The following is a 16,192-nucleotide window of genomic DNA, read 5'->3' on the forward strand; positions in this document are numbered from 1 at the left end:
GCTGGGACAGGTCTGGCCTTAGCAGCCATGGGCTGGACTGTGCGGGCACGTGCACATGGGGGCTTGGCCAGGGTCTGGGCTGCCTCCATAGCTTTCCACATTGGGTCCGGGCGCGCAACTGCTGTGGTCCTAAAACCTGACTTCAGTGGATCTGCGCTGGAGGCCTTGTGAAAACGACGCCTGAGGGACACTAGGGCCGAGTGCTGGCATTCCCAAGGTTGAGGTGGGGCCAAGGGCAGTGCAAACAACAATGTACTTGGTGAGCCTGCACAACAGATGAGAAGGTGACACAACAGCGCATAATCACTGGTCAACAGCTCCAGCGGAGGAATACCCAGGGGCTCCTTTCCAGTGGGTACACTCCAGTCCTGCCTATCTCATACTGAAGCTCAGAAACACGGCTCGGAAATGGATTGGGGGCTTCTACTCCAACATCTAGGGAGCAGACCCTGCCCCTGGCAGGGTAGTGACAGTGACAGGGCAGTGACAACCACAGAGTGAAGAGGAGGCCCCATTCAATATCCAGTACAGGTTCTGGTCACCAAAATACCAGTCACACCTCCTATTAAGGGGATAATGGCCAGCATACACTGAGGAAAGGGGCAGCAAGCATCCATACTAAAAACAGCCCCCGCACCAAAAAATATTAAACTCACGCAGGCTATACAGGGATACTCCCACATAAATATAACCCTCCAAGACCACAGTAGTTAATTATTTCTCCTAAACTCACAGAGTAGGAGAAATAAAAGGGGGAAAAATGAAGAAGCAGAGGAACCACTCTCAACTGAAAGATCAAGAGAATTTCCATGAAGGAACAAACAGTGAAACAAACCTCTTCAGTCTAACAGACACCGAGTGTTCACAAAGGAGGTAATGAAAATACTGAAGGAATTAAGAAAGGCTATTGACAGAAATGCAGATTACTGTAAAAACAAACAAACAAACTAGAAACTATAAAGAGAAGCCAAGAAAAATTAGAAAATTCATTCGCAGAGACAAAAGCTGACCTAAAGGCAATGAATAGCATGATGAATAATGCAGAACAAATAAATGATCTGGAAGATAGAATAATGAAAATCACCCGATTAGAACAGCAGATACCCAAATGAAAAAAAAAAAAAAGAAAGAACATAAGAGACCTATGGGATAATACAAAGCATGCCAATCTATGCATAATAGGAATCCCAGAAGGAGAAGACAAAAGGGGATTGAAAATGTATTTGAAGAAATTATGGCTAAAACATCACAAACCTAAAGAAGGAAACAGATATCCAGGTACAGGAAGCACAGAGGGTTCCACGTAAGATAAACTCAAACAGACCTATACCAAGACATAGTATAATTAAGTTGGCAAATATTAAAGTGAGGATTCTAAAGGCAGCAAGAGAAAAACAAAGAGTTAATTACAAGGGAACCCCCATAAGGCAATCAGCTGATTTCTCTATAGAAACATTGCAGGCCTGAAGGGAGTAGCAAGACATATTCAAAGTCCTGAGGGAAAAATCTGCAACCTAGAATATTCTACCCAGCAAGATCTTCATTTAGAAGGAGACAGAAAGAATTTCTCAGACAAGCAAATATTAAAAGAATACAGCAATAAAAAACATATCCTAAAGGAAATATTAAAGGTCTTCTCTAAAAAGGAAAGAAGTAAGAATCTATAGGAAACAGAAAATCACAATCACTTAAATAAGCCAGTAGAGAGATTTTTAAAAAAAATCTGTGAAAGAGATGATAACCACAATGAACAGCAAAAGGATGAACATGAAGATATAAAGGGGACAAAGTCATAAAATGTGGGGAAGAAGAGTAAAAAAAAAAAAAAAAATTGTAGAATTTTTTTTTCTATAATGTGTTTGAGCCTATATGACTATCAGTCTAAAGCAAGTAGATACAGAAAGGGGTTAATATACTTGAGAAAACAAGGCAAACATAAATCAAAAACATATAATAGATTCCAAAAAAACAAAAAGAAGAGAACATAGGCATAATACAAAAGAAAATCATCAAACCACAAAAGGAAAAAAGAAGAAATACAAAATCAATGGGTAAACAAGGTTTAAAATGGCAATAAATACATATCTATCAATAATTACCTTAAATGTTAATAGACTAAATGCTCCAATCCAAAGACACACAGTGACAGATTGGTTAAAAAAACAAGAGCCAACAATATGCTGCTCCAAGAGACCCACTTTAGGGCAAAGGACATGCATCAATTGAAAGTGAGGGGATGGAAAACGATATTTCATGCAAACAGAAATGAGGAGAAAGCAGGGGTTGCAATACTCATATCAGACAAAATAGACTTTAAAACAAAGGGCATAAAGAAAGGTAAAGGACACTATATAATGCTAAAAGGATCAATACAAGAAGAGAATTTTACACTCGTTAACATATATGCACTTAATATAGGAGCACTGAAATACATAAAACTAATACTAACAGACATAAAGGGAGAAACTGATGGGAAGACAATAATAGTAGGAGACTTTAACACCCCACTCACATCAATGGACAGATCTTCGAGGCAAAAAATCAGTAAGGCAACAGAGATCCTAAATGATACAATAGAACAGTTAGACTTTATATTTTCAGGACAGTACATCCAAAAAAAGCAGAATACACATTCTTTTCAAGTACACATGGAACATTCTCTAGGATCAACCACATACTAGGCCACAAAACAAGCCTCAAAAAAATTAAGAGTGTAGAAATTATTTCAAGCATCTTTTCTAATCACAATGGTATTAAACAAGAAATCAACCACTGAAAAAGAAACGAGAAAAAAACCCCATTCACATGGAGACTAAACAACATGCTACTAAAAAAATAGATCAACAATGAAATCAAAGAAGAAATTTTAAAATATCTTGAGGCAAATGACAATGAAAACGCAACCATATAAAATTTATGGGATGCAGCAAAAGCAGTTCTTAGAGGAAAGTTCATAGTGATACAGGCCTTCCTCAAAAAACAAGAAAAATCTCAAATAAACATCTTAACCTACCACCTAATAGAATTACAAAAAGAAGAGCAAATAAACAAAACCTAAAGTCAGCTGAAGGAAGGAAATAAATAAAATAGAGGTTAAAAAAAAAAACAATAGAAAAAAAATCAATAAAACCAAGAGCTGGGGAGGAGGAACCAAGATGGCGGAATAGAAGGATGTGCTCTCACGCCCTCTTGCGAGAACACCATAATCACAACTAGCTGATGGACAATCATCGAAAGGAAGACACTGGAACTCACCAAAAATGATACCCCACTTCCAAAGACAAAGGACAAGCCACAATGAGACGGTACGAGGGGCGCAATCACAGTAAAAGTCAAAGCCCATAACTGATGGGTGGGTGACTCACAGACTGGTGAACACTTATACCACAGAAGTCCACCCACTGGAGTGAACGTTCTGAGCCCCATGTCAGGCTTCCCAACCTGGGGGTCTGGCAATGGGAGGAGGAATTCCTAGAGAATCAAACTTTGAAGCCTAGTGGGAATTGACTGCAGGACTTCGACAGGACTGGGGGAAACAGAGACTCCACTCTTGGAGGGCACACACAAAGTAGTGTGCACATCTGGACCCAGGGGAAGGAGCAGTGACCCTGAAAAAGACTGAACCAGACCTACCTGCTAGTGTTGGAGGGTCTCCTGCAGAGGTGGGGGGTGGCTCTGTTTCACCATGTGGAAAAGGACACTGGCAGCAGAAGTTCTGGGACGTACTCCTTGATGTGAGCCCTCCAAGAGTCTCTCATTAGCCCCACAAAAGAGCCCAGGTAGGCTCCAGTGTTGGGTTGCCTCAGGCCAAACAACCAACAGGGAGGAAACCCAGCCCCACCCATCAACAGTCAAGTGGATTAAAGTTTTACTGAGCTTTGCCCACCAGAGCAACAGTCAGCTCTACCCACCACCAGTCCCTCCCATCAAGCCTCTTAGATAGCCTCACCCACCAGAGGGTAGACAGCAGAAGCAAGAAGAACTACAATCCTGCAGACTGTGGAACAAAAACCACATACACAGAAACAAAGACAACATGAAAAGGCAGAGGGAAATATACCAGATGAAGGAACAAGATAAAACCCCAGAAAAACAACTAAATGAAGTGGAGATAGGCAACCTTCCAGAAAAAGAATTCAGAATAATGATAGTGAAGATGATCCAGGATCTCGGAAAAACAATGGAGGCAAAGACTGAAAAGATGCAAGAAATGTTAAACAAAGACCTAGAAGAATTAAAGAAAAAACAAACAGAGATGAACAATACAATAACTGAAATGAAAAATACAATAGAAGGAATCAATAGCAGAATAACTGAGGCAGAAGAATGGATAAGTGCGCTGGAAGACAGAATGGTGGAATTCACTGCTGCGAAACAGAATAAAGAAAAAAGAATGAAAAGAAATGAAGACAGCCTAAAAGACTTCTGGGACAACGTTAAACACAACATTTGCATTATAGGGGTCCCAGAAGGAGAAGACAGAGAGAAAGGACCAGAGAAAATATTTGAAGAGACTAAAGTTGAAAACTTCCCTAACATGTGAAAGGAAATATCCACCCAAGTCCAGGAAGCACAGTGAGTCCCATACAGGATAAACCCGAGGAAAAACACACCAAGACACAACATAGTAATCAAATTGACAAAAATTAAAGACAAAGAAAAATTATTGAATGCAGCAAGGGAAAAATAACAAATAACATACAAGGGACCTCCCATAAGGTTAACAGCTGATTTCTCAGCAGAAACTCTACAAGCCAGAAGGAATTGGCATGATATACTTAAAGTGATGAAAGGGAAGAACCTACAACCAAGATGCCTCTACCTGGCAAGGATCTCATTCAGATTCAATGGAGAAATCAAAACCTTTACAGACAAGCAAAAGCTAAGAGACCTCAGCACCACCAAACCAGCTCTACAACAAATGCTAAAGGCACTTCTCTAAGTGTGAAACAGAGGAAAAGAAAAGGACCTACAAAACCAAACCCAAAACAATTAAGAAAATGGTCATAGGAACATACATATCGATAATTACCTTAAACGTGAATGGATTAAATGCTCGAACCAAAAGACACAGGCTTGCTGAATGGATACAAAAACAAGACCCATATATATGCTGTCTACAAGAGACCCACTTCACACCTAGGGACACATACAGACTGAAAGAGAGGGGATGGAAAAAGATATTCCATGAAAATGGAAATCAAAAGAAACCTGGAGTAGCTATACTCATATAAAATAAAATAGACTTTTAAAGAATGTTACAAGAGACAAGGAAGGATACCACATAATGATCAAGGGATCAATCCAAGAAGAAGATATAACAATTATAAATATATATGCACGCAAGATAGGAGCACCTCAATACATAAGGCAATTGCCAAGAGCTATAAAAGAGGAAATGGACAGTAACACAATAATAGTGGGGGACTATAACACCTCACTTACACCAATGGACAGATCATCCAAAAGGAACATTAATTAGGAAATAGAAGCTTTAAATGACACAATACCAGATAGACTTAATTGATATTTATAGGACATTCCATCCAAAAACAACAGATTACACTTTCTTCTCAAGTACGCATGGAACATTCTCCAGGATAGATATTTTGGGTCACAAATCAAGCTTCAGTAAATTTAAGAAAACTGAAATCATATCAAGCATCTTTTATGACAACAATACTATGAGATTAAAAATGAATTACAGGGAAAAATCGTAAAAAACAAACACATAGAGGCTAAACAATACGTTACTAAATAAGCAAGAGATCACTGAAGATATCAGAGGAAATTAAAAATACCTAGAGAAAAATTAAAATGAAAATACGATGATCCAAAACCTATGAGATGCAGCAAAAGCAGTTCTAAGAGGGAAGTTTAGAGCTATACAAGCCTATCTCAAGAAACAAGAAAAATCGAAAATAATCTAACCTTACACCTAAAGGAACTAGAGAAAGAAGAAAAAACAAAAACCCAAAGTTAGCAGAAGGTAAGAAATCATAAAGATCAGAGCAGAAATAACTGAAATAGAAACAAAGAAAACAATAACAAAGATCAATAAAACTAAAAGCTGGTTCTTTGAGAAGATAAACAAAATTGAAAAACCATTAGCCAGACTCATCAAGAAAAAGAGGAAGAGGACTCAAATAAATAAGATTAGAAATGGAAAAGGAGAAGTAACAACTGGCACTGCAGAAATACAAAAGATCATGAGAGATTACTACAAGCAACTCTGTGCCAATAAAATGGAAAACCTGGAAGAAATGGACAAATTCATAGAAATGCACAACATGCCAAGACAGAATCAGGAAGAGATAGAAAATATGAACAGACCAATCACAAGCACTGAAATTGGAACTGTGATTAAAAATCTTCCAACAAACAAAAGCCCAGGAACACATGGCTTCACAGGCGAATTCTATCAAACAATTAGGGAAGCACTAACGCCTATCCTTCTCAAACTCTTCCAAAATACAGCAGATGGAGGAACACTCCCAAACTCATTCTACGAGGCCACCATCACCCTGATACCAAAACCAGACAAGGATGTCACAAAGAAAGAAAACTACAGGCCAATATCACTGATGAACATAGATGCAAAAATCCTCAACAAAATACTAGCAAACAGAATCCAAGAGCACATTAAAAGGACCATACACCATGATCAAGTGGGCTTTATTCCTGGAATGCAAGGATTCTTCAACATAAGCAAATCAATCAATGTGATACACCATATTAACACATTTTAGGGGAAAAACCATATGATCGTCTCAATACATGCAGGAAAGCAACTGACAAAATTCAACACCCATTTATGGGAAAAATGCTTCAGAAAGTAGGCATAGAGGAAACTCTCCTCAACATAATAAAGGCCATATATGACAAACCCACAGCCAACATAATCCTCAATGGTGAAAAACTGAAAGCATTTCCACAAAGATCAGGAACTAGACTAGGTTACCCACTCTCACCACTCTTATTCAACATAGTTTTGGAAGTTTTAGACACAGCAATCACAGTAGAAGAATAAGTAAAAGGAATCCAAATCGGAAAGGAAAAAAACACTGTCACTGTTTTCAGATGATATGATACTATACAGAGAGAATCCTAAAGATGCTACCAGGAAACTACTAGAGCTAATCAATGAATTTGGTAAAGTAGCAGGATACAAGTTTAATGCACAGAAATCTCTGGCATTCCTATACACTAATGATGAAAAATCTGAAAGTGAAATCAAGAAAACACTCCCATTTACCACTGCAACATAAAGCATAAAATATCTAGGAATAAACCTATCTAAGGAGACAAAAGACCTGTATGCAGAAAATTATAAGACACTGATGAAAGAAATTAAAGATCATACAAATAGATGGAGAGATATACCATGTTCTTGGCTTGGAAGAATCAACATTGTGAAAATGACTCTACTACCCAAAGCAATCTACCGATTCAATGCAATCCCTATCAAACTACCACTGGCATTTTTCACAGAACTAGTACAAAAAAATTCACAATTTGTATGGAAACTCAAAAGACCCCAAATAGCCAAAGCAATCTTGAGAATGAAAAACAGAGCAGGAGGAATCAGGCTTCCTGGCTTCAGACTACACTACAAAGCTACAGTAATCAAGACAGAAAAACTGGCAGAAAAACGGAATATACAACAATGGAAGAGGACAGAAAGCCCAGAGATAAACCCACGCACATATGGTCATCGTATCATTGATAAAGGAGGCAGGAATGTACAGTGATGAAAGGACAGCCTCTTCAGTAAGTGGTGATGGGAAAACTGGAGCGGTACATGTAAAAGTATGAGATTAGAACACTCCCTAAGACCATACACAAAAATAAGATCAAAATGCATTAAAGACCTAAATCTAAGGCCAGAAACCATCAAACTCTTAGAGGAAAACATAGGCAGAACAATCTATGACATAAATCACAGGAAGATCCTTTTTGATCCACCTCCTAGAGAAATGGAAAGAAAAACAAAAATAGCAAATGGGACGTAATGAAACTTCAAAGCTTTTGCACAGCAAAGGGAACCTTAAGCAACATGAAAAGACAACCCTCAGAATGGGAGAAGATATTTGCAAATGAAGCAACTGACAAAGGATTAATCTCCAAAATTTACAAGCAGCTCATGCAGCTCAATAACAAAAAAACAAACAACCCAATTCAAAAATGGGCAGAAGACCTAAAAAGACATTTCTCCAAAGAAGATGTACAGATTGCCAACAAACACACGAAAGAATGCTCAACATCATTAATCATTAGAGAAATGCAAATCTAAACTACAATGAGATGTCATCTCACACCAGTCAGAATGGCTGTCATCAAAAAATCTAGAAACAATAAATGCTGGAGACGGTGTGGAGAAAAGGGAACACTCTTGCACTGCTGGTGAGAATGTGAATTGGTACAGCCACTATGGAGAACAGTATGGAGGTTCCTTAAAAACTACAAATAGAACTACCATATGACCCAGCAATCCCACTACTGGGCATATATCCTGAGAAAACCATTAATTCACAAAGAGTCATGTACCAAAATATTCACTGCAGCTCTATTTACAATAGCCAGGAGATGGAAACAACCTAAGTGTCCATCATCAGATGAATGGATAAAGAAGATGTGGCACATACACACAATGGAATATTACTCAGCCACAAAAAGAAACGACATTGAGTTATTTGTAGTGAGGTGGATGGACCTAGCATCTGTCATACAGAGTGAAGTAAGTCAAAAAGACAAAGACAAATACCGTACGCTAACACATATATATGAAATCTAGGGGAAAAAAATGTCATGAAGAACCTAGGGGTAAGACAGGAATAAAGACACGGCCCTATTAGAGAATGGCCTTGAGAATATGGGGAGGCAGAAAGCTAAGCTGTGACAAAGTGAGAGAGTGGCATGGACATATATATACTACCAAACGTAAAATAGATAGCTAGTGGGAAGCAGCCCCATAGCACAGGGAGATCAGCTCGGTGCTTTGTGACCACCTGGATGGGTGGGATAGGGAGGGTGGGAGGGAGGGAGACGCAAGAGGGAAGAGATATGGGAACATATGTATATGTCTAATGGATTCACTTTGTTATAAAGCAGAAACTAACACACCATTGTAAAGCAATTATACTCCAATAAAGATGTAAAAAACCAACCAACAAACAAAAAAACCGACACCCATATATATGCTGTCTACAAGAGACCCACTTCAGACCTAGGGTCACATACAGACTGAAAGTGAGGGAATGGAAAACGATATTCCATGCAAATGGAAACCAAAAGAAAGCTGGAGTAGCTACTCTCATAACAGACAAAATAGGCTTTAATGACTATTACAAGAGACAAAGATGGACACTACATAGCATTAAGGGATTGATCCAAGAAGACGATATAACAATTGTAAATATTTATGCACGCAACATAGGAGCACCTCAATACATAAGGCAAATACTAACAGGCATAAAAGGGGAAATAGACAGTAACACTTTCATAGTACGGGACTTTAACACCCCACTTTAACCCATGGACAGATAATCCAAAATGAAAATAAATGAGGAAACACAAGCTTTAAATGATACATTAAACAAGATGGACTTAATTGATATTTATAGGACATTGCATCCAAAAACAACAGGATACACATTTTTCTCAAGTGCTCATGGTACACTCTCCAGGATAGATCATATCTTGGGTCACAAATCAAGCCTTGGTAAATTTCAGAAAATTGAAATTGTATCAAGTATCTTTTCTGACCACAACGCTATGAGACTAGATATCAATTACAGGAAAAGATATGTAAAAAATTCAAACACATGGAGGCTAAACTATATACTACTTAATAACGAAGTGATCACTGAAGAAATCAAAGAGAGGAAATCAAAAAGTACCTAGAAACAAATGACAATGGAGACACGACGACCCAAAACCTATGGGATGCAGCAAAAGCAGTTCTAAGAGGGAAGTTTATAGCAATACAATTCTACCTTAAGAAACAGGAAACATCTCGAATAAACAACTTAACCTCACACCTGAAGCAATTAGATAAAGAAGAACAAAAAAGCACCAAAGTTAGCAGAAGGAAAGAAATCATAAAGATCAGATCAGAAATAAATGAGAGGGCTTCCCTGGTGGCGCAGTGGTTGAGAGTTCGCCTGCTGATGCAGGGGACAGGGGTTCGTGCCCCGGTCCGGGAAGATCCCACATGCCGCAGAGCGGCTGGGCCCATGAACCATGGCCGCTGAGCCTGCACGTCCGGAGCCTGTGCTCCGCAACGGGAGAGGCCACAACAGTGAGAGGCCTGCATACCGCAAAAAAAATAAATAAATAAATAAATGAGAAAGAAATGAAGGAAACAATAGCAAAGATCAATAAAACTAAAAGCTGGTTCTTTGAGAAGATAAACAAAATTGAAAAACCATTAGCCAGACTCATCAAGAAAAATAGAGAAGACTCAAATCAATAGAATTAGAAATGAAAAAGGAGAAGTAACAACTGACACTGCAGAAATACAAAAGATCATGAGAGATTACAAGCAACTCTGTGCCAATAAAATGGAAAACCTGGAAGAAATGGACAAATTCTTAGAAATGCACAACATCCCAGGACGGAATCAGGAAGAAATAGAAAATATGAACAGACCAATCACAAGCACTGAAATTGGAACTGTGATTAAAAATCTTCCAACAAACAAAAGCCCAGGAACACATGGCTTCACAGGCGAATTCTATCAAACAATTAGGGAAGCACTAACGCCTATCCTTCTCAAACTCTTCCAAAATACAGCAGATGGAGGAACACTCCCAAACTCATTCTACGAGGCCACCATCACCCTGATACCAAAACCAGACAAGGATGTCACAAAGAAAGAAAACTACAGGCCAATATCACTGATGAACATAGATGCAAAAATCCTCAACAAAATACTAGCAAACAGAATCCAAGAGCACATTAAAAGGACCATACACCATGATCAAGTGGGCTTTATTCCTGGAATGCAAGGATTCTTCAACATAAGCAAATCAATCAATGTGATACACCATATTAACACATTTTAGGGGAAAAACCATATGATCGTCTCAATACATGCAGGAAAGCAACTGACAAAATTCAACACCCATTTATGGGAAAAATGCTTCAGAAAGTAGGCATAGAGGAAACTCTCCTCAACATAATAAAGGCCATATATGACAAACCCACAGCCAACATAATCCTCAATGGTGAAAAACTGAAAGCATTTCCACAAAGATCAGGAACTAGACTAGGTTACCCACTCTCACCACTCTTATTCAACATAGTTTTGGAAGTTTTAGACACAGCAATCACAGTAGAAGAATAAGTAAAAGGAATCCAAATCGGAAAGGAAAAAAACACTGTCACTGTTTTCAGATGATATGATACTATACAGAGAGAATCCTAAAGATGCTACCAGGAAACTACTAGAGCTAATCAATGAATTTGGTAAAGTAGCAGGATACAAGTTTAATGCACAGAAATCTCTGGCATTCCTATACACTAATGATGAAAAATCTGAAAGTGAAATCAAGAAAACACTCCCATTTACCACTGCAACATAAAGCATAAAATATCTAGGAATAAACCTACCTAAGGAGACAAAAGACCTGTATGCAGAAAATTATAAGACACTGATGAAAGAAATTAAAGATCATACAAATAGATGGAGAGATATACCATGTTCTTGGCTTGGAAGAATCAACATTGTGAAAATGACTCTACTACCCAAAGCAATCTACCGATTCAATGCAATCCCTATCAAACTACCACTGGCATTTTTCACAGAACTAGTACAAAAAAATTCACAATTTGTATGGAAACTCAAAAGACCCCAAATAGCCAAAGCAATCTTGAGAATGAAAAACAGAGCAGGAGGAATCAGGCTTCCTGACTTCAGACTATACTACAAAGCTACAGTAATCAAGACAGTATGGTACTGGCAGAAAAACGGAATATACATCAATGGAACAGGAGAGAAAGCCCAAGATAAACCCACGCACATATAGTCACCTTATCTTTGATAAAGGAGGCAGGAATGTACAGTGGTGAAAGGACAGCCTCTTCAGTAAGTGGTGCTGGGAAAACTGGACCGGTACATGTAAAAGTATGAGAGTAGAACACTCCCTAAGACCATACACAAAAATAAGATCAAAATGCATTAAAGACCTAAATCTAAGGCCAGAAACTATCAAACTCTTAGAGGAAACATAGGCAGAACACTCTATGACATAAATCACAGCAAGATCCTTTTTGACCCACCTCCTAGAGAAATGGAACTAAAAACAAAAATAAAGAAATGGGACCTAATTAAACTTCAAAGCTTTTGCACAGCAAAGGAAACCTTAAACAAGACCAAAAGACAACCCTCAGAATGGGAGAAAATATTTGCAAATGAAGCAACTGACAAAGGATTAATCTCCAAAATTTACAAGCAGCTCATGCAGCTCAATAACAAAAAAACAAACAACCCAATCCAAAAATGAGCAGAAGACCTAAACAGACATTTCTCCAAAGAAGATATACAGATTGCCAACAAACACACGAAAGAATGCTCAACATCATTAATCATTAGAGAAATGCAAATCTAAAGTACAATGAGATGTCATCTCACACCGGTCAGAATGGCCATCATCAAAAAATCTAGAAACAATAAATGCTGGAGACGGTGTGGAGAAAAGGGAACACTTGCACTGCTGGTGGGAATGTGAATTGATACAGCCACTATGGAGAACAGTATGGAGGTTCCTTAAAAACTACAAATAGAACTACCATATGACCCAGCAATCCCACTACTGGGCATATACCCTGAGAAAACCGTAATTCACAGAGTCATGTACCAAAATATTCACTGCAGCTCTATTTACAATAGCCAGGAGATGGAAACAACCTATGTGTCCATCATCGGATGAATAGATAAAGAAGATGTGACACATATATACAATGGAATATCACTCAGCCATAAAAAGAAACAAAATTGAGCTATTTGTAATGAGGTGGATAGACCTAGAGTCTGTCATACAGAGTGAAGTAAGTCAGAACGAGAAAGACAAATACCATATGCTAACACATATATATGGAATTTAAGAAAAAAAATGTCATGAAGAACCTAGGAGGAAGACGGGAATAAAGACACGGACCTATTAGAGAATGGACTTGCGGATATTGGGAGGGGGAAAACTAAGCTGTGACAAAGTGAGAGAGTGGCATGGACATATATACACTACCAAACGTAAAATAGATAGCTAGTGGGAAGCAGCTCCATAGCACAGGGAGATCAGCTCGGTGCTTTGTGACCACCTAGAGGGCTGGGATAGGGACGGTGGGAGGGCGGGAGACCCAAGAAGGAAGAAGTATGGAAATATATGTATATGTATAACTGATTCACTTTGTTATAAATCAGAAACTAACACATCATTGTAAGCAATTATACTCCAATAAAGATGTTAAAATTATATATACAAGCAGCTCATGCAACTCAATATCAGAAAAACAAACAACCCAATCCAAAAATGGGTGGAAGACCTAAATAGGCATTTCACCAAGGAAGACATACAGATGGCCAACAAACCCATGAAAGGATACTCAACATCACTAATCACTAGAGAAAGGCAAATCAAAACCACAATGAGGTATCACGTCACACTGGTCAGAATGGCCATCATCAAAAAAATCTACAAACAGTAAATGCTGGAGGGGTTGTGGAGAAAAGGGAACCCTCCTGCACTGTTGGTGGCAATGTAAATTGATACAACCACTATGGAGAAGAGTATGGAGGTTCCTTAAAAATCTAAAAATAGAACTATCATACGACCCAGCAATCCCACTACTGGGCATATATCCTAAGGAAACCATAATTCAAAAACAGATATGTATCACAATGCTCACTGCCGCACTATTTACAATAGCCAGGAGATGGAAGCAACCTAAGTGTCCATCGACAGATGAATGGATAAAGAAAATGTAGCACATATATACAATGGAATATTATAGCCATAAAAAGAAACAAAATTGAGTTATCTGTAGTGAGGTGGATGGACCTAGAGTCTGTCATAGACAGCGAAGTAAGTCAGAAAGAGAAAAACAAATACCGTATGCTAACACATATATATGGAATCTTAAAAAAAAATAAATAAAGGTTCTGATGAACTTAGGGGCAGGACAGGAGTAAATACGCAGACGTTGAGAATGGACTTGAGGACACGGGGCGGGGGAAGGCGAAGCTGGGACGAGGTGAGAGAGTGGCATGGACATAAATACACTACCAAATGTAAAATAGATAGCTAGTGGGAAGCAGCCGCATAGCACAGGGAGATCAGCTCGTTGCTCTGTGACCACTTAGAGGGGTGGGATAGGGAAGGGAGGGAGGCTTAAGAGGGAAGGGATATGGGGATATATGTATACATATAGCTGATTCACTTTGTTATATAGCAGAAACTAAAGCAACATTGTAAAGCAATTATACTCCAATAAAGATGTAAAAATTTAAAAGTGTATGTAGCTCATAGGATTAAATGGATTAATTCAAGTAAAGTTCTTAGCACAGTTCCTGGGCCAATAGACATTAGCAGGAGCCAGATCTTAGAGGCCATGATGAGGGGTTCAGATTGTATGAGAGACAGTTCTAGTGGTAGTATGGAGAAACAAGTAGAAGACAGGCAAGAAGCAGGGATACTAGCTAGTGAGCTTTCGCAAATATTCGGTCAAGAGCTGGTGATAGAGCATGGACCTGGTTAACGGGGTTAGAGGTAGTTCAAGTTTGGAGGAAACTAGAGCAGGGTTCATGGAGGGAAAATATCTAAGCTGAGCCTTGAAGGAAGATATTTCCAAGGGAACCTTGGAAAAAAGCACAGATGACATTTCTTGAGCAGTGAATAGTCAATGTGGCAATGGAACAATAAATGGAAGAGGAAGTTGAAAGATTGAGACCCGAAAGATGAGTACTTTCAGAGCCTTACTTAACCTGTTTATTTGATGCATAAAAGAGCAGTGAGAGAAATTAATAGAATAGAAAGACATGGCTATGTCTTAGGAGTGACAGAGGAAGACCAATCAGACAAGAGGATCGAAGAAAAAGGGGTTATCATGTAAATATTTTGGTAGGATGAAGATTAATGCCACTGATAACATGAGGCAGATTCAAATTGTAGCGGCTGAAGACAGACTGCAAGCAAATAAGCAGGTGGGGAAAACTGCAAGTCTTCATTTCACTACAGGCTCTTTCTTGGATTTCAGCAGATAAAGGTAAAGAACTTTAGCTTGAAAAAAGTACTAGGAGTCTAGGAGGCAGAGGCTGACAAAGGGAAAACCAGAACATGACTGTAGGAGAATGCTTGAAGATTAAGATGCAGGGCAAGAGAAAAAAACAAAAAGAAAAGCTGCTGGAGCTCTGTACCAGAGAATGAACATAAGGTACAGTGTGATCCAAGGCAATGATGGAAACCATGCTTTGTGAAAAGAAGGCTATCAAGCTTCAATATGTGTTTTTGCCATGGCAATTTTAGAGACCCATGTTTTTATATAAACACCACACTAAAGAAGGAATATCACAAGTGACTTCATGAATCATCAGAATGAGAATTTGCTCTTGAATGTGAACACTTTACTGAATATAAAATCCTCTAGATAAAGTTTCACTTTTGTAGCAAGGTCTCTTTGATTATAAGATCACTTATAGAAATTAAATCATTTCCCATTATTTTACCTTTTTATTTTCTAAAAATGTGTTAGGTACCATGCAGAAAATATGTGAATTTCGGGGTTACCTAGAGTCTTAAATTTCTTTGAGTAAATAGGAAATAGACTCTGGAAGTACCTATAATGAATACCTGTTATATGGCTGCCCAGTATCTATTTTTCTTCCTTCTTGGAGTAATAGCCTGAATTTCTTTTCATTACCTACCCCATCTCTCCATTCTCACCGTTGTGATTTAGTTGGAAAATGGGCCTCACCTGCCCCAGAGAAAGGCCCTGATTCATAGAGCCAATCTGAATGTGCCATCTCTGAATGTTTTGGAACTGGCACGATTACCTAAGTTGGTCCAATCAGTGACTCTTAGACACTTTCGCTGAATATATGATATAGATTCTCTGTTTCACAAAAAGGATTCATGTAATTCTTAGAGTTCCTCAAAGTCAGTTTAGGATTATGAACTGGGGGTGGGGGGGAGGG

Source organism: Phocoena phocoena, chromosome 17, assembly GCF_963924675.1.
Source record: "Phocoena phocoena chromosome 17, mPhoPho1.1, whole genome shotgun sequence".
Taxonomy (NCBI): Eukaryota; Metazoa; Chordata; class Mammalia; order Artiodactyla; family Phocoenidae; genus Phocoena; species Phocoena phocoena.